We start from the raw sequence: 10,982 nt of genomic DNA, 5'->3' as shown, positions 1-10,982 counted from the left end.
GGCATTAGGGAAGTTTTTAATGTTTGATGTTTTATCATGCTTTTAATATTCTGTTGGGAGCCGCCCAGAGTGGCTGGGGTAAATATATTATTATTATTATTATTATTATTATTATTATTATCAAATAGTTATCAAATAATATTGACAACACTTCCTGTTGAGCCTTGCCTGGCGCTGCCTTTCCAGACCACGAGATGGCAGCATCTGCCAGCAAAGATTCCCTCTGCGCCAGGGCAAGGCGGCTGGCAGAGAGGCTGGTGCAGGCCGCCTTCCTTGGCTGCCCACTGATCTGCTCCCCCACCAAGAAAGTGCGCCTGAGATCTGCCCCCCATCATATTCCATGGTGGTCTGGGAAGCAGGAGGTGGTGCCTGTGGCACATCAGGAAGCAACATCATTATACAAGAGGCAATGTGACGCAGTGGTTAGAGCAGTGATGGCCAAACTCGGCCCGCCAGCTGTTTTGGGACTACAATTCCCATCCTCCCTGACCGCTGGTTCTGTTAGCTAGGGATGATGGGAGTTGTAGTCCCAAAACAGCTGGAGGGCCAAGGTTGGCCATCAATGGGTTAGAGTGTTGGATGAGGGCCAGGGAGACCTGGGTTCGAATCCCTGCTTGGCACTCACTGGCTCCAAGAATTTGGGCCAGAATTTGGGCCTCTCAGCCTGACCTGCCTCACAGGGTTGCTTGTTCCTTGGAGGAAAAAGTGGGGTATGGATTGAGTAGATAAATGTACAGGCAGGATTTGATTTTTGGGGGACTGTTGTTCCAACCTTGATGGCAGAAAGTGAGGAGGAATTAAAGAACCTTTTAATGAGGGTGAAAGAAGAGAGCGCAAAATATGGTCTGAAGCTCAACATCAAAAAAACGAAGATCATGGCCAGTGGTCCCATCACCTCCTGGCAAATAGAAGGGGAAGAAATGGAGGCAGTGAGAGATTTTACTTTCTTGGGCACCACTGCAGATGGTGACAGCAGCCACGAAATTAAAAGTTGCCTGCTTCTTGGGAGAAAAGCAATGACAAACCTAGACAGCATCTTAAAAAACAGAGACATCACCTTCCCAACAAAGGTCCGTATAGTTAAAGCCATGGTTTTCCCAGTAGTGATGTATGGAAGTGAGAGCTGGACCATAAAGAAGGCTGATGAATTGATGCTTTTGAATTCTGGTGCTGGAGGAGACTCTTGAGAGTCCCATGGACTGCAAGAAGATCCAACCTCTCCATTCTGAAGGAAATCAGCCCTGAGAGCTCACTGGAAGGACAGATCCTGAAGCTGAGGCTCCAAGACTTTGGCCACCTCAGGAGAAGAGAAGACTCCCTGGAAAAGACCCGGATGCAGGGAAAGATGGAGGGCACAAGGAGAAGGGGACGACAGAGGACGAGATGGTGGGACAGTGTTCTCGAAGCGACCAATATGAGGGAGGCAGTGGAAGACAGGAGGGCCTGGCGTGCTCTGGTCCAGGGGGTCACAAATTGATCCAAGCTGGGTCTCTGCAAGTTTCCCTCCCCCTGTGACTTTAAGGCAGCTGTGCTGCTCCCCAATCCTCCAGATCACAAGTCCCCCACCCCCTGCAGCTGGCGTGGGTCTCTCTCCCTGCAGGGGCCGGGGCTTGGGTTCCGAATCCTCCCCACGGTCTCCCCATGGTGGTCTTTGCAGCAGGCCAGTCGCTGCCCAAGTTTCCCATGTGAGGAATTGCAGGGAAGGAATTGCACATGAAAAGGGAGAGGCCAGGCAGTGGGGTTTGATGCCCCAGGCTGTGCATGGGCACCCCCACGCCAAGGGCACCCAAAGCGACTCACAGCAGCCAGAGGGGACACAGGGACCCCTCTTCCCTGGCATCCTCCCCCCCCCCTCCAGAAGCCCCAAGCAGGGCTGTATGTCATCTGGATGCCAGCCTCTCCTCTGAACTGTGTCTAGCCAGGCTTCTCAAAGAGCAAGGTGGCCTCTGCCAGAAACATGGTTGTTGTATAGCTCTTCTTTTGCTTCATATTTATGTACTTGGGCCTAAGATTGGGGATGGGGGGGCTTTGTTTTGTCGTGTAGAATTCATTCTGTTTTTGCCAAATTGTCGTTTTTGAATTTATTGACATGCTCTGTGTCTTATATATTTGTATTTCCAATGCTCTGTATTTAGTTGTTTTCAATGTTTGCTGTAAGTGGTTTTGCGTGCAGCTTGGGGTGGGAAAGCAGCATCTAAGTATTAATAATATTTATTAAGTATTTATTAAACTCAGTAAATCAAACTTATGAGGAACGGTTGACGGATCTGGGTATGTTTATCCTGGAAAAGAGAAGACAGAGAGGAAACATAATAGCTATCTTCAAATATCTCAAGGGTTACCACATGGAAGGGAAGCAAGTTTGTTTTGTCCTGCTGTGGAGAGTAGGACTTGAACCCGTGGCTTCAAGTTAATAATTTTAATTCTTATACCCCGCCCATCTGACTGAGTTTCCCCAGCCACTCTGTGTGGCTCCCAACAAAATTAAAAGCACGATAAAAACATCAAACCTTAAAAACTTCCCTAAACAGGGCTGCCTTCTAAAGGTCAGATTTCTTTCCTTGGCATCTGCTGGGAGGGCGTTCCACTGCCTGCTTACAAAGAAGGAAATTCCAACTCAGCCCAAGGAAGTACATAAATGTGTAAAAACTTTCTGACAGTAAGAGCTGTTCCGCAGTGGGTCGGCAAGTGGCGCCCTCCCCTTCCTTGGAGGGTTTTCAGCAGAGCTTGGCTGGCCTTGGAGGCTGAAGCTGAGATTCCTGCATTGCAGGGAGTTGGACGGGAAGACCTTCAGCAGCCCCTCCACTTCCACGGTGCTGTGAAACGGTTGCCAGAACTGTTCTTGTTGCGAATATGCCGCCCATCTGACTGGTCGCCCCAGCCAGTCTGGGTGGCTTGCAGCAAAATAGAAAAAGACAATGAAACATTGACCATTAGAAACTTCCCTATCCGGGGCTGCCTTCAGATGGTATCCCTTGAGGGATACAGGGGTACCTCGGTTTTCGAACATCATCTGTTCCGGAATACTGTTTGACTTCCGAAATGTTCCAAAAACAAAGCGTACAATTCCGGAAGCATTTGCGTCCGGAAAACTCCATGCGGAAGCTGCGTGGCACATGCGGCTTCCGAAAAGCATTCAAAAACCGAAGCAGTTACTTCTGGGTTTTCGGCATTTGAAAGCCGAAATGTTTGATTTCCGAGACATTCGGAAACCGAGGGCCTACTGTACACAGACGAGGCCATTTAGGAGGAGAAGTCCGGCAGCCCCTTTGACACCCTGGGGGACCACGAGGGGGCTGGCCCACCCACGGGGCAAGGGGAGGCAAGCGCCTCGGGCGGCAGAATCCACAGAGACAGCAGATCCCGTGTAGACCTTTATTCCTCCCTTGTTCCTGGTTTAGGTCTACACTCTCCCCTGGTGAGGAGGGGAGGCGTGATTCTGTGTTTGCTTCACAGAATCATAGTTTTGTAGAGTTGGAAGGGGTCCCCAAGGGTCATCTAGTCCAACCCCCCCTGCAACGCAGGAATCTCAGGTGGCCGTCCAAGCTCTGCTTAAAAACCTCCAAAGAAGGAGAGGCCACAGCCTCTTAAGGGAGTCCTTTCTGCCGTCAAACAGGTCTTGCTTTCAGAAGGTTCTTCCTGATGTTGAGTCGGAATCTCCGTCCTTGTAACTTGAAGCCATGGGTTCGAGTCCTACCCTCCAGAGCAAGAGAAAACAAGCTGGTTCCCTCTTCTATGTGACGGCCCTTGAGATATATGAAGATGGCTCTCATATCTCCTCCTCAGTCTCCTCTTTACAAGGCCAAACATACCCACCTGCTTCAACCGTTCCTCATCAGGCTTGGTTTCCTGACGCTTGATCATCTTGGTTGCCCTCCTCTGCACGTGTTCCAGCTTGTCAATATCCTTAAATTGTGGTGCCCAAAACCGGGCACAGTATTCCAGGTGTGGTCTGACCAAGGCAGAATAGAGTGGGACTATGACTTCCCTTGATCTGGACACTAGACTTCTGTGGATGCAACGGAGAATAGCATTAGCTTTTTTGGCTGCTGCCTCACCCTGTGGACTCGTGTTCAGCTTGTGGTCCACCCAGACCCAGAGATCTTGTTTCACATGTCCTGCTAGTAAGCCAGGTGTCCCCCATCCTATGTTGGTGCTTCAGGTGCCAAACTGTCATGGGCCGGCCCTGCCTTTGGGGGTCCAGGAAAAGGAGCTGTCCCACCTGCCGGGTCCCAGGCCCCAGGAAGAGCCTGAGGCTGAGTCGGAGGGGCGCTTGCTCCCTTAACCGGCCCTCCCCGTCTGAATCAGGCCCCTGAGACTTGCAGCCAAGGAGGGTAGGGCTCAACCATCCCAGTGGAGGCTTCTGGTGGCTGCTGGCCAGAGGAGCCACGCTAGGCCTCCATGGTCCGGTTGCCCTTGTGCTGGGCCCTGATCCAGCATGCTCCCCTTGCTCTCTTATAGGCACCTCTGAGCATGTGCAGACTCCCCCCAGCCGCAGCTACCGAGGCCAAGCCGGGCAGGCTCCGGCCCAGCAGCAGCAGCAGCGCCTTCCGCTCATTGGCGCGCGCGCTGGGCTCGCTGCCCCCGTGGCTGTTGCTGAGCCCCGTGATGTATTTCCCAGGCTCCGGCGGCGGCGGCGGCGGCGCGCGCGCGCTCGTGCTCCGGCCCTGGCCCTCCTCCTCCCCCCGGCGCCTGGCTGGGCTGCCCGGGCCCCAGTGCCCCAGTGCCCCAGACGTGCCCCCGCCAGCCTCCTGGGCACGGGGCTGGGCGCGAGGGCGCCGCCTCCTCCTCCGCCGCGGATGCTGTGATGCTCTGCTGCCTCCGCCAGCCGCGGATGCTGTTTCCATGGCAGTTGCTTTTCCTGCTGGGATGGCGGGCGCTGATTGGCTGCGCCGGCCCGAGTGCAGGAGATGGTTGGAAGGGACGGACCCAAACGCGGCGGCGGCGGCATCGGCTGTTGTTGCGACGGGGCCGAGGCGAGAGGGCGGAGGAGGAGGAGGAGGAGGAGGGAGGGGAAAACGCCTTCCCTCGCTCTCGTGCGATGTGTTTTCCTGGCGCTTTTATTTATTTATTTGGGGGGGGGGGGCGCGAAACTTAACTTTTGAGTCCTGCCAGCTGCCATCCCTCCATCCGGGTGGGGAGGAGAGGTGAAGCCGGCCAGGGGGGGCGGGGAGGGCAGGGAGGAGGGGGAATCCCCAGGATGAGGTCAGGGGATTTCCCTCCAGCCCCTCGCGGGGATCCTAATCTCCCCAGGGCCGGCCTTGCACCAGCAACCGCGGAGCCGAGGCAGCCGCCCTCGGGGGAGCGAAAGAGGCTCCGGGGCCCACGCCAGCACTGCCAAGTAGGGCACCCCCACCCCCGAAAAGCAACCGACGCCTTTGGGGCAGGCGAAGGGGCGGCCCTCGGGCCCTCCTGGGCCCAGTGTGGCCGCTGCACTGGGGAAGAATGGCAGAGCTGGAGGGTTGGGAGGGACCCCTGCGGTCATCTAGTCGAACCCACTGCAATGCGGGAATCACAGCTCCAGAATCCCTGACCGATGGTTGAAGGACCTCCCGGGGAAAGGATCTTGCCGCCAGAAAGTTCTTCCCTCCTTCCCCGAAGCCTCGCCAGGCAGGCCGGTCTCCGGGGAAGGCCGAATCCAGCCCGCCTCCCTGCCTCGACGTGGGGCCTGTGGCTCAGCGCCTGACGCGCCCTTAGAGGGCAGCTTGGAGGTCACCTCGCCCAACCCCGGCGCAGCCCAGGATTAGGAGGCAGCTCAGGCGCGCAGCTGCGTCCGCACGTGGCCCACGGAGCGCTCCGCGCCCTGAACATCTGGGCATCGGCTGCGCCACCAGCCTGCTCTCCCCCCCCCTCCGCAGAAAGCTGCCACCGTCGGACAGACCTGGGGTGCTGCCTTGGCGCATAGCTGTCAACCTTCCCCCTTTTTGCGGGAAATTCCCTTATTCTCACGCCGTTTCCCGCTGCTTCCCACTGCTATCCCGGATTGTTAGATATCCCGTAGACTGTCCCTGGGACAGGGGAGGCTGCTGATCCCTTCTTTTCGAGGCTGCTGATCCCTTATTTTCAAATCTGAAAGTTGACAGCTCTGCCTTGGCGCCCACGGATCATAGGCTCCTAGAAGCCGGACGGGACCCCCAGAGTCATCTAGTCCAGCCCCCCTGTGCCACGCTCCCCTTGGCCGAGCGCTAGCCTGGCTGCTTCGCTTCACCGCTTGTGAAATGGGGCGACGGGGGGGGCTGCACCGTCGGGGCCTGTTGGGGGGACAGAGGGGGAGAAGGAGCTCCCCACGCAGCAGCCCCACGCAGGGCAACGGAGGCCGGCCGGGGCGCAGCAGGTGTGCCGGGCAACCCCACCCATCGGGGGCGCGCAAGCCAGGCCGGGCCTCCCCCGTCTCTGCCGCGCCTGCCCGTTCGCCCGCCTGCCCGGCCGGGCCGTGTTGCCGTGGCTCCGCGCGGCGCGCGTGGCGCTCTTCCTTTGGAAACAGGCGCCTACTCGGCGCTGAGTGGCTGCGCGCCGCCGCCGCCGCCAGCCAATGGGAAGGCAGGGGGGGCGGGGGTGTCCAGGCAGCCGAGCGGAACCGGCGGGGGGTTAGACACGCTCCGCTGCCCCTGCTGCAAAACAAACCCGCGCGGGGGGGGGGCTCCTTCCTCGCGAGTAGACGGGGAGCCCCGTGCATTGCGCGCGTTCCGGGAGCATTTGGGGTGGGCAGGTGGGGGCGTCCCGACCCTCCCCGGTGAGGAGCCCGAGAGCCGGGCAAGGACGTCGCCAGCCTTGCTTGGGGGGCGCGAGGGACCCCCGCGCAGGGGAGCCCAAAGGCAGCTGGGCTGGACACCTGGGTCTGGAGAGCTGGAAGGGTCCCCAGGGTCATCCAGCCCAGCCCCCTGCAATGCCCGGGGTGCAGGCTGTGGCGCCAAGGGGCGCGCCCGCCTCTGGCCTTGCTGCCCCTCTTGCGCCCCTTCTCCCGAGGGAGAACTGAGGCAGGGAGACGGGGCCCCGCTGGGAGGAGAGCCCCCTGCCAGGCCTGCCCCGCCGGAGGAGCCCCCTCGGGCCGCCCGGGCCTCATCCAGGCTCCAGGAGAAGAAGCAGGGCGGCCCACTTCGCAGGGGGCTGTTGCCTGGCGGGAGACAGGCAGAGAGGGAGGGAAGCCAAAGGCGGGAAGCGCGTTGCTAAGCAAAGAACTCCCCGTCGATGTTCCGGGGCCGAGAAACACGCCCCGCCCGCCCCTCACCCTCGGGCGCCCGGGACGCCTCTGGAGGTCCAGAAGCCCAGGATGTCCTTATTTCATTCGGGGATAAGGAAAAAGAAGGAGACCCGCGGGCTTGACTCGCTCCGAGCTGGGAAGCGGGATGCGCGCAGCCCTGCCCTGCTCTTGCGAGGTGGCGCTGGATCAGGCGCGTGGCCCACCCCGTCCAGCCCCCTCTGCTCGCAGTGGCCCAAGGCCCCTCCCTGCCTCGGGAGCGAGATAGACTGTCTCTGGGCCTGGAGGTTCCACCAGAGCGAAGGGAACTTTGCAGAGGAGGCGACCAGCCGCGTGGGCCACCGGGGGTGGGGAGGAGGAGGACGACAAAGGGGGGGGCGCGGGGCGGGATCCTGGCAGCAGGTGGGTCCCTCCCCTCCCCGCCATCGCGCGCGGGCCTCTGCAACAGGAGCGTCCTGCGCCGCGCGCGGAGCCAGCCGTGCGCTTTTGGCGCTGGCGCGTCCGCCCCGTCGAAGGAGCGCTGCCTGCTGCCCGCCTCCCTCCTGCCGCCCCCAGGGGTGACATCATCGCGAGGCGGGCATCTGCTGAGTGGCTGTCACTGGGCAAATTCGCCCTGCGCCGCAGCCGCCACAGCGAAGCGTTACTCATGCCCGGCCGAGCGCATGTGCCAGCCCAGCGCCCCCCCCCCCCCGCTCTCGGCGAAGGAGGAATAAACAGCCAGTGATGTCAGCGCGGGAGGGAGAGGGGGGGCAATAGAGACAGCGGCGAAGGCGCTCCGACGGCCCGACGCCTCGCGCTGCCATTGGCCGCGGCCCGCCTGCTCGTCCCGGCGACGGGGCGCTCGTTGGCTCCGCGGCGCTTCGGCTCAGCCAGCCACGCGGCGGGATCCCTCCACCGGAGGGCACGGGGGGGGGGCAGGGGAGGAGCAGCAGCAGGGAAGCGGGAGGGGGCGGCGCCACTCCAGCCCCCCCCCTCGCCCGCCTGGCAGTCGGGCCGCCTTGCCCATCCATGCCCACGCTGCCCACCCGCGGAGATCCAGCTCACCCAAGCTACTAAGCATGGAGGGGGGAGCGTGTGGCACTCTTCGCATGCTCAAAGGCATGTTCATCCTCATGTAAACAGGTGTCTCCGGGCGAGGTCCTCTTCTTGGTGGCGGCAGTGACCTTCCCAGGTGAAGGGGAAGCAGCTTCACGGCTGGTCCTGAGTTCTAGGATGATGAGGGAAAAGGGCCCCTTTATTTCCACGGACTGTCTCGAAGACATTCATCGTTTTAGGAACTTCCATTGTGCCCATTTGGTCATCGGATTCCATCTGAAAGACCCCAAACACGACCTGTCCTTCCTTAGCACAGAAGGCCGCCCAGCCCCTTCTCTGAGGTGTCAGTCTCCCTGCCCCACTGACCTCTCCACTGGGACCCTTCCTCTGCTGGGGACCCCCCTGCCTTTCCCAACTGGTCCCTTTGGCTGCTTGAGTCGGGCTTGTGTCCCCCACCCCAAATCCTCTAGTTTGAGGCTGGGGCTCCCTCAGTTTGGTGGGAGTTTGCACAGCCGGTGGGATTTCAGCCTGTGGAACTCACTCCCACAGGACGGCCACCAGTGTGTGGCTTTCAAAGAGGACTGGGCAAACCATCCAGGAGGAAAAGGCTCTCAGTGGCTCCAGACAGCTGTGCTCTTGTCTTCACAGCTGGAGGCAGCCGTGCTTCTGAATCCCAGTGGCTGGAAACTGTCAGAAGGGAGAGGAGCTCTTGGTCCATTTGGGGCACCTGGCTGGTCACTGGGAGAACAGGACGCTGGACTAGGCTGCACTTAGGTCCTTAGCTGACAACAGGCAGATAAGCAGCTCTGATCGGCAAAGAGTGACTTGACGGCTCCTTCTGCCTCCTGGAATATTCTTCCCTGCTTTGGTCCCTTACAGAAACACGCATCCCTTTGAACCTGGGTCCTGAGCATATATAGGTGCTGGGTGTACAGGATGGGGCCTCAGAAGGTGAAGGTAAATGACCCCTGCATGGTTAAGTCAAGTCAAAGGTGACTATGGGGTGCGGTGCTCATCTCGCTTTCAGGCCAAGGGAGCAGGTGTTTGTCCACAGACAGCTTTCCGGGTCATGTGGCCAGCAGGACTAAGCTGCTTCTGGTATGATGGAACACTGTGATGGAAACCAGAGCGCTGTTTACCTTCCTACCACAGCGGTACCTATTTATCTACTTGCACTGCTATGCTTTCGAACTGCTGGGCTGGCAGAGGCTGGGACAGAGCAACAGGAGCTCACCCCGTTGCAGTGGTTCAAACTGGCAACCTTCTGATTGGCAAGCCCAAGAGGCTCAGTGGTTTAGATCACAGCGCCACCCGCATCCCAGGGGCCTCATAATGCCCCCCACCATATCTTGGAGTCAGGAAGGACTGGTAATAATAATAATAATAATAATAATAATAATAATAATACTGTAATAATAATGATGATGTTACTCTTGTCAGACTGTTCTGCCATGGGACCTCCATTCAGGCCCCTATTTCACTGTGAGTCAGAATCACAGCAAGGACCTGTGAGTGAGTCCCACCAACATCTTCCTACATGACACTCTGCTCCAATGCGCAAGCAGACACACACGCACACAGCTTTGTACACCAAGGCCAGGCACCTCTGCCAATGTGCGCATTGGTGGGCCATGGATGACACTCCCCGCCACAGGCCAGGCCAAAAGATTCAGCTAGAAAAAGCCTCCCCTCCTCCCCCCTCCCTCCCGCTCAGCTGTGGGGATGACCCCCTGACCCAGAGCCCAGCACGGGGCCCTCTGATGGGGAAGAGGCCCACAGCACAGCTCCACAAAGGGTCAGCTGCTGGAAATCCCCCGGCCAGCCTGCTTCAACAAAGGCTGCCTGGCTTGGCTTCCCAAGGAGGCCTCCTCTCCTCCTAACCCCCCCCCCCGCCCCCTTCCAAGCCTTGGGAGTTTGCCTTCCCCTTTCCCAAGAGTCGCAGGCCTTGTCCTGGATTGCTCACCGTGGAAGAGGAGCCCTGATAGTGATGGCCACCGACCTGTGGCTTTAAAAGAGGATTAAAGAAATTCATGGAGGAGAGCGCTCTGGGCGGCTCCCAACAGAATATTAAAAATAGAATCAAACATTAAAAGCTTCCCTAAACAGGGCTGCCTTCAGATGTCTCCTAAAAGTCAGGTGGTTGTTTATTTCCTTGACATCTGATGGTAGAACGTTCCACAGGGCGGGTGCCACCACCAAGAAGGCCCTCTGCTCTTCTTCCACAGCCAGAGGCAGCTGTGCTTCTGAATCCCAGTGGCTGGAATCCACGTGAGGGAAGAGGGCCCTAGTGCTCGGATCCTGATAGCAGGTTTCCCTTGGGCATATCTGGCCATTCACTGGGAGAGCAGGAGGCTGGACTAGATGGGCCAGTGGCAATCGCTTCTAAGACCCTGCATGGGTTTCCCAAAAACAAGTCACGCCAGACAAATGAACCTCATTTCATTTTTGGATAGCGTTACAAGCTTGGTGGATCAGGGGAATGCTGTGGACATAGTGTATCTTGATTTCAGGAGGGCTTTTGACGAAGCTCCCAAGAGTCTATGATTCTATGACTCAGTAGGGGACCCCTTCTGGTGGAGGAGCTGGTGAGATGTGGTCCGGGCCAGGGAACAGGTCAGTGGACTTGTAACTGGTTGACTGACCAAACCCCAAGGAGAAAGGGCTCTTGTGCTTGGATCCTGCGTGTGGGCTTCCCTTTGACAGGCTGCTGGACCAGATGGGCCACAGGCCTGATCCCGCAGGCTTTTTG

The 10,982-nt window shown here is 58.6% G+C and overlaps 1 long non-coding RNA gene across 1 annotated transcript in view; it reads right to left on the bottom strand.

Annotated features, from left to right (window-relative positions):
- The window catches only part of LOC308484584, a 116,061-nt gene that overhangs the window by 21,350 nt on the left and 83,729 nt on the right, over positions 1–10,982 (bottom strand). The gene's annotated exons all lie outside the window — the stretch shown is intronic.

Source organism: Podarcis pityusensis (genome assembly GCF_964106645.2).
Source record: "Podarcis pityusensis genome assembly, chromosome: 8".
Classification (NCBI taxonomy): domain Eukaryota; kingdom Metazoa; phylum Chordata; class Lepidosauria; order Squamata; family Lacertidae; genus Podarcis; species Podarcis pityusensis.
The sequence above is the reverse complement of the archived record's forward strand: the minus strand, read 5'-3'. Positions and strand labels throughout refer to the sequence as shown.